The sequence below is a fragment of the Miniopterus schreibersii genome, assembly GCF_964146895.1.
Source record: "Miniopterus schreibersii genome assembly, chromosome: 1".
Taxonomy (NCBI): Eukaryota; Metazoa; Chordata; class Mammalia; order Chiroptera; family Miniopteridae; genus Miniopterus; species Miniopterus schreibersii.
In genome coordinates this window covers 63,287,734-63,295,805 of record NC_138101.1, presented here as the reverse complement: position 1 = coordinate 63,295,805, position 8,072 = coordinate 63,287,734, and the positions used below count along the sequence as shown (strand labels likewise).

The 8,072-nt window shown below is 44.9% G+C and overlaps 1 protein-coding gene across 3 annotated transcripts in view; it reads left to right on the top strand.

Moving 5' to 3' along the window:
- Positions 1-28: 28 nt before the first annotated feature.
- The window catches only part of SLC9B2 (solute carrier family 9 member B2), a 56,299-nt gene continuing 48,255 nt past the window's right edge, over positions 29-8,072 (top strand). For 2 of the 3 annotated variants that reach the window (XM_081162641.1, XM_081162639.1), the window contains exon 1: positions 710-903. The gene's annotated coding sequence lies outside the window, so the exon portion shown is untranslated. Of the gene's footprint in view, positions 172-709; positions 904-8,072 lie in introns of those variants that run through there. The other variant, XM_081162640.1, reaches the window with a different exon arrangement.

The window sequence follows — 8,072 nt, the reverse complement described above, 5'->3', positions numbered from 1 at the left end:
ATGCTCTGAGAAGCTCATTGGACAGGACCTAGGTTCATCTATTCTTTCCACAAAGGAGGACCTGAGAGACAAGAATGGTTCCTGTCTGCTGGAGGCATTTACTTGGCATTGTAGCTCCTGCCTGAAAAGAGGTGATTAAAATTGGCACCTACTTAAAGGAGTGGAAAACAGGTAAGAACATTTTTTTTACAGAAGAAAATGTAAATAACCCCTAAAGGGACGGCGCGCATGTGCACATTCTTGGAGAGGCAAAATACAGAGGAAAGGAAGACAGGGAGATGGGAGGTAGTTTTAAAGGAAACAGATCAAGCTGCGGATGGAAAGGTTAAACCTGAAACAGTAACGAGAAGGGCACGAGCTGAAGAAGCGATACCAGTGGCACAAGCCTTTTGTCCCACTTAACTGGTCACCAGAAGAATGAACCTCGGTCTTCCCATCGCACAGGAAAACTGTTTTACAAAGTGCAACTACAAGGTGGCGTTAAAGCCCAGAAAACAGAGCTCGGTCTGGGAGCCCACAGCCCGGCCGCGGCTGCAGGGCCGGCGCGCCCTCGCCGGGATCTGGCGTCGGGGCTGCGCCCGGCGCGGGGCTGCGCTCCCAGGGCGACCTTTCCTGGGAGATCCCGGAGGGGGGGCCGCGGCGCCGCCCCGCGGGAGCCGACACCCCCACCGGGCCCGCTCCCCCTCGGCGGGCCGCCCCGCGCGCGAGCGGAGAAGGCGGGGCCGCGGGCGCGGGCGGCGCGCGGAGCCTGGACCGCGGCGATGACCCTCCTTCGGGCTCCGCCCGCTGCAGGCGCCGCTCGGAGGCCCGGCGCGGCGGGCGGGACGAGGCTCCCCCGCAGACAGCTTTAGCCCATCGCCTAGTCGCCGGGCAGAGCCGGGGGCCTGCGCCCGAGACCGCGAGGTGAGTGTCCCGGGGGAGCACGCGGGGCGCAGAGCCGGCGCGGGCCGCGGGCACCGTGTCCGCCCGGCCGGCCGGCGACGCAGCGAGCGCCCCGCTGGTTCTGGTTGCGCGCCGAGCGGGGCCGTGTTCCCTGCTGTGTTGCCGTGGGGCTGGGTTTCTCTCGTTGTCTTGTTTTGTTTTTGACCTGAAATCCACCCGAGGGTGTTGCTACTGTGGGCCACTGGGCAACAGAACCCCCCGCGCCCAGCGCTCGCCGCGCCTGCCTGTGGCTCCTCACTCTCCAGGCATCCGCTGGCTACCTCACCCCTGTTACCTCATCTTAGACTCTGGTGAGATTTGCTGCCCTAAAAGACTAATCGCAGAAAGACACCGTTTCCTTCAGCCTCCCATCCAGAAACTGACAGCACCTGGAGCCAGACCTCTCTCAGCCAGGTTTTCACCGAAAGACTAACCCCTTTCCCCTCTCCTTCTCCACAACGGCCCCACCTGACATTGTTGCTGCGGCGCAGCCCGCGGAAACCTGGCTGACTGTTTCCCTCCAAGGCAAGAGTGAAACATTTCAATTCAGCTAATACCCGTGTGTCTGTCTTCTCCGGACCAAGCAAGCATGGAGACAGGAGATACAAGTATGAATCGGATACATACAGTTTCTGCCTTCCTGTAGTTCAAAATCCAAAGGATCAGAATGTACCCAACCGGTCATGAGGCAGTGTGATTCATGCTATATTAATGATATGAGCAAAGTGACTTACTCATATACTTTCTAGCCTATTAAGATCTTTAGAATTATACCCCTATTAACTAAGGTTTTTGCCCTTTTTTATTTTTTTTATTTTTATCTTTTAGGATTTCCATAGAAGGCATTATAGAATAAGGGGGGGAAAGTCAGTAATGTAGGTCAGAGCCCTGGGCCTACACTAGGAGTTGCTGTGCTGGGTATGGAAGTTTGGCACTCCGATCCATTCCTCCATTCCTGCCTGCTTCTAGCGTGCCCTCTTGTTCATGAGAAACTGGAAAGCTGAAAACATTTCCCGCACTCCCTTCCACCTAGAGTTCTGGATGTAAAATCAGGGTCAGGCATATAGATGACTTGCCTGAGATTTTGAAGGCGGGGGTGAGGCAGAGGCCATCTCCCTGTTATTTTTGGCTGTTTTCTGTTAACAAGGAAGGTCTAGGAGATGCCAGTGTCCAGTCTCCAGAACTGTGGATGTGGGCAAGGACTTAGAATGCCAGTGTCAGCCAGACTCGGCGTTGTTGCGCTGAATCAACGGTTCTGTAGCTATCAAGAGGCAGTTGAGGGAGATGGCGAAGGTATTCTGTGCTCCCTGTCCAAGCAGCTTCCAGATCCCAGCTTCTCGGGGTCAGTTACAAGTGGTGTTCTTGAACTCCACAGTCCCCGTGGGACCTCCTGATTGTGAAGAAAAAGTACATCCTTCAGTTGCTCAGTTACTCATATTCTAGAAGTCATTCCTGCAGGCCCAGCCTGGACCCTGTACTTCTAGCCCTTTCAACAGTTCACTGAATTCCCTATATAAAATCTCTTTCTGCTTAAAAGACTTGGAGTGGTTTTGGTTTTCTGCTCTCCCTGACCAATATGTTCACTATGTAGCCCCTAAGAGTCACCTATATCTAATCTCTCCAGTTTCCTTAGATGAGAAAGTAAACCATGAGGTTAGATCCAGAGGTTGGCAGTGATGTGAATGCCTTCAGCGGAGCTGTGCCTTCTCCAGTGACCACAGACCCCATGTTTGAGTTTGGCCCTGAAGGCATTTGAGTTTGTTACCTATAGACTAGATTATCTCTTGAAGTCTCTTGCTCTACAAGTATAATGTAAAACATTTCTTTGTTTAAAACATTTACAGAATATGTCCTGTCACAAGAGATTTTTGACTGTCTGGTTCATGACCAATTATTTATTTGCCCTACTGATAATTGATCATTGATAATTATTTATTTGCCCTACTGATAATTGATCATTGATAATTGATTGGTCAGCGCGCAGACCACAGTGATAAAACAGACTTTTCCTCTGTGGAAAAGGTTTACATCTGTTTCATGCAAAGGCTAGGAGCATCGTTTAGGGGGAAATGGGGCTGCCTGTGTATGCACCTGTGTAATGAGAGGGTGTTCTCAGTATTTCGTACTCGTCTGTCCTACATGTTAAGGAAAGCACACTCATAGTAAGGTCTAGAGTTTTTAACAGCCTTATAAAGTTGTTAAGTATATCTTGTCAATATACTCAAAGCTCTTTGCCTTTTTAGAAATCCATTCTTTTATATACTTTTTTCTGTGGTTTATATGAAGGACTAGAAGGTCTGAATTTACCAGTGTCCCTTATCTGTGCTCTTCAGTGCAGTGCATGCATTCTCAGGGAAAATCTTATAAACAGAAAATAAAGCATTGGGAAGACTCCATGGGGACTCTAATATGTGCCTACTACTGCTTTAACATTTCTGTGACATAGGCATGATCACCATTTCACAAATGAGGAAACTTCTTCAGACTGGTTAACTTGCCCGAAATGGCCCAACCAGGAGGCAGTGTCACAGGATTTGCACTCAGGGTTTTCATCTCCATTTTCCTCTGGCCACTCCACACCTTGAACATGATGCTCTAATTAATACAGCCATGCATAGAATTCCCTACATGCACTTTCCTTTCCACCTCTCATCCTTTCATCATGTGGTTCCTCCACCTGCAATGGTCTTGATTTTATCTAGAAGACTAAGTCATCTTTCAAGGCTTTATTCAAGCATCACTCAGCCCCAGCCAGACGGGGCAATACCTCCTCTCCCCTGTTTAACTCTGTGCCTACACTTCTCACATCATAATTACATTACCTAAAGGTAACACTAGCTGCTCTAACAGGTGAATTCCAAAATCTCAGTAACAATGCAGTGGGAGCTTATCTCTTCCTCAGGTAAAGCTATTTCTCACTCATGTAATGGTGTTTAGCTGGTGGCCTTCTATTCAGTGATGGAGGAACCCAAACTCTTTGTATATTAGGGCTTTGCCATCCCCTAAGACCCTGGAGTCCTTAGTTTCCAGGCAACAGTCAGGAAAAGAGAGGGTATGTGGAGGTTGCACGCGAGGTTTCTTATGCAATGGAATGGAAGTAGCATACATTATTTACAGCCACGTCCCATCGGCCAGACCTCAGTCACATGCACACTGATCTGCAAGCGAAGCTGGGAAATGTCCACTATCCATGTGCCCAGGCAGCAGAGGAAACTAGTTTGGTGAAGACATATCAGCCTCTATCCCTCTTTTAAAGAAAAGTATCTGCATCTCAGTCATCTTTGGATCTCCTGCACTTTACACACTATAGAAACCCAGAAAAGTCTGATGAACTTTGTGGATTGTGAAGGAGTGAAGTTTCTGTCTCACGTGCCTAAAATTGAAAGTTACCAGACTTCGTTATGGTCGCTTAAGGAATGAGTTGTTATTCTCAGACTAGATGGCAACTTGTTGATTTTTGAATTCTAGCACAAGAGCTAGAACTTGGCAAGAGAGGATCTAATAGGTGTTTGTTGAATGAATAAGTGAATGAATGAATAAGTCTTCAGGAAAAAAAAAGAGGGACAGCGTTAGTTTACACGGAGTTAGGAAATACTAATTGAGAAGGTGACTTTTCAGTTAGGTCTTGAATGACTAGTAGAATTTTACAAGTAAAGAAAGCAAAATATGAAACTACAGGAAGCGACGGTAATGGTGTTTTGTTGTTGTTTTGTTTGTTACTTGAGTAGAAATTTAAAAAACAAATGCTTACAGGCTCAACTATTTTTTTCACTCACTATTCAAATATGACAATTGAACTTCAAGGGTAGGGGAGAGAAACTATATAACTTTACAATCTATGAAATCTCTGTTGACTAAAAGAATGACACTAAAACCTTTTGACACTAAATTGTTATTTTCTGGACATTTTTGAGAATTATTGGTACAAAGGCAGTGTTCTGATCGTCCATGTGAAAAGCTAGGAAGCCTGGGGAAGCCAAAGCTTCCTCATCATTACTCATCATAGCGTCACAGAGTTGGCTCTGCATCAAAATCACCTGTCGCACGGCTTAGGTTGCTTTTGGTGGCAAGTAACAGTATATTTGGACAAAATTGCCTTCAAAAATACAAGTTTTGCCTGGCCGGCATGGCTCAGCGGTTGAGCATCAGCCTATGATCCAGGAGATCAAGGTTCGATCCCCAATCAGAACATAGGTTGTGGGCTCGATTCCCAGCAGGGGACGTGCCGGAGGCAGCCGATCAGTGACTCTCTCATTACTGATGTTTCTATCTCTCGCTCTCCCCATCTCTCTTCCTCTCTCAGAAATCGATATAAGACATACAAAACACACACACACACACACACAAAACGAGTTTACTTTTCTCATACAACAAAGTGTTTGCAAGTAAGTGGATCCATGGTTTGTTCGGTAGCCCAATGATATCACATCTGGGCTGCTTTCTATGAGCTACTTTTGACTTTTTCTTCATGGATCAGTGATAGCTGTTAGAGTTCCAAGAAACATCCACAGCACACACACACACGCACCCCACACACACATAAACACAAGAGCCTTTGAAGACAAAAGAGGAGACAATTTTCCCCTTGCCTCTTTTTACTAGGAAGGAAAATCATACCTAGTGACCTCAATAGCCTTGCCCAGATTTCATTGGCAAGAAAAGGTTCATGCTTAGCCCTAAACCAACAGCTGGCAGAGAGAAATGGTGTTACAATTGATATTGCCAATCATTATTTATCCCTGGGAGTGGGGTGGGCCCCACTGGCATAGCCGAGCAGTGGCATTTAGGCAGTAAATCTTGTATGCCACACGTGGGGAGATTCAGTCTCTGGAGATTTTGATTTTAGTAGGTGAAGAAATAATATTTTAAACTTACAGTTAAATACGTTTGCTCTTCATGGGGAGAGAGATTAGAAAGGGGAGAAGCCAGTATTGAGTCCTTTCTTACCTAGGGATAACATTCTTTTGTATCATTACATAGTGTTTTACTACGTGATGATCCAACCAAATTACTGTATCAATTAAACAGATAGAATAGCAGTTTTCCTTTGAAAACTTGGGCTCATGTGGTTGGCACACCTAACACTTTCAAATAAGGGAGTTCTCATTTGGAGAAACGTTCTTAGTCATTTCAGCAGTTTCATCCTCAAGGAAATGTTAAGCCCCCCTCTGCTGAATCTGATTCTTCAGTGCTGGGTGGGGTTCTATTTGGGAAATGAACATTAGATCAGAGTTGATTAGCAGAGTCCAGAAACTGGAAGGTTGCTGTATGTTCTGCATAGAAATACTGTATGAGACTGAGAACCTACCTGTTCAATGCATGAATGGATGAACACCAAAGGTAGGAGATTTCTATTATTATAGTCATTATAGAGCATTTAATGACCATTTGTGGAGATGCTCTTTCCAGGGCAGGAATCTGGCACATGGAATACTCCAGCAATCTCCGTGAATTCTCACTAACACCACCCCATGAAATATCAGCCTGTCCATGTGACAAACAGAAAATAAGAGGTATAAGTAGCCTCTATCCATGTGATGATCTTTCAGCAGGAATTTAGTTGATAGCAATAAGCATATTTTACTTAACCAAGAGCCTGTGGACATTTGCATACTAATAGCTGTTTTATTTCTTCTGGAATAGTACAAAAAGTCCTTTTAAACATTTAGATCACTAAGGCAACCTGATCATGAGAAGGCTGATTTGGCAAACATCTCTCTGTATGTGAAAGTACATTTACAGGAGGGGTTTCCAAAGTGCGCTTCGCTTGCCAGGAGGAGCAGCGGTGAGTGGACAAGGCTCCTGCAGCTCCACCTTTATCTGCCCCATTTGTTGGATTTCAGGATAAGGTTTTATTGGATAAAAGATTTGTGGCTTAAAAAAATTTGAAAGCTATAGTAGAAGACTCCAGGCAGTTCCCCATCTTCTTTGAAAACCACAAAAAACAAAAAAGGACCTTAACTTGTGACTAGTGGTATTAAGTTAACTTAAATCCAGTGACCAGATTCTGTCTATGAAAAATATTACTAAAGAAAGCTGTTATCATTTTCTATTCCCTAAAAGAATTGCATAATTCTTTTCCATGTATTTTCAGTTACATAAAAAAATCTCATCAAAATCCTAATACAGAAGTACAAAGAGTAAAAATGAGAATAAAGAGAATAAAAACCCCCAGTTCATTTCCCTCTCCAAAAGCGACTTCTGTTAAGACTTTTCCCCTGTGTACATACATATACACACATATACACACACAGAACTGCTCACGCTCTGGGTGTGTTATTGATCTGTAGTTTCCTCTCAAGTTGGAGGAAAAACTAAGGAGACTGTTCCTTTGAGGCTCACAGCTCTATGGCCTTGGTGGCATATGTCCCTAATACTGAAAATAAAACTCCGATTAAGCCAACATAGTGTCTAAGTATGTGGGGTCCTGTAGGAAGTTCCATTTCCTGGGACTGCTAAGGAGAAGCCTGAGTGGTTAACAGTCTTGGCCTGTTTTTCTAGAAAGCTCTTGACCTACTCACCTACAAGCAAGTGTGCAGTCACAATAGTCATAGCAGCCGTGTCCCATGGCTTAAGTCAAACCTCATTCTTTTATTGAAATCTACTCTGTTTGAGTCACAGAACTTTGATTGAATTCACATTATTTACAATTTATAAAATCTATACAATTCCACCATTTGACACAGGATACATTTTTTTCTAAGGTGGCTTACAGGTTGTGTACTGAATAATGCAATATATCTTGGTTGAGAAGAAGCAAAAACTGTTGCTTCTGTGCATAGATACCTTTAGTGTTTATCTAAATTATTCTTTACCTTTCTTGTTTTCAATAAAATCTTACCTTGCCTTCCTAGTTTTCAGTATAATTTTCAGTATAAAAAATTTCTCAAAGCATCTCATTTTAACTGAATATATTTTTTAAATCCCCACCCTAGGATATGTTTCTTAATTGTTTTTTAGAGAGAGAGGAAGAGAGAGAGAGAAATATTGATGCGAAAGAGAAACAGCCGTCGGTTGCCTCCCACACATGCCCCCGACAGGGGATGGAGCCCGGGACCTAGGTGTGTGCCCTGACCCGGGAGAGAACCCGCACACTGTTGGTGCTCAGGACAGTGCACTAACCATCTGAGCCGCCTGGCCAGGGCGCAACC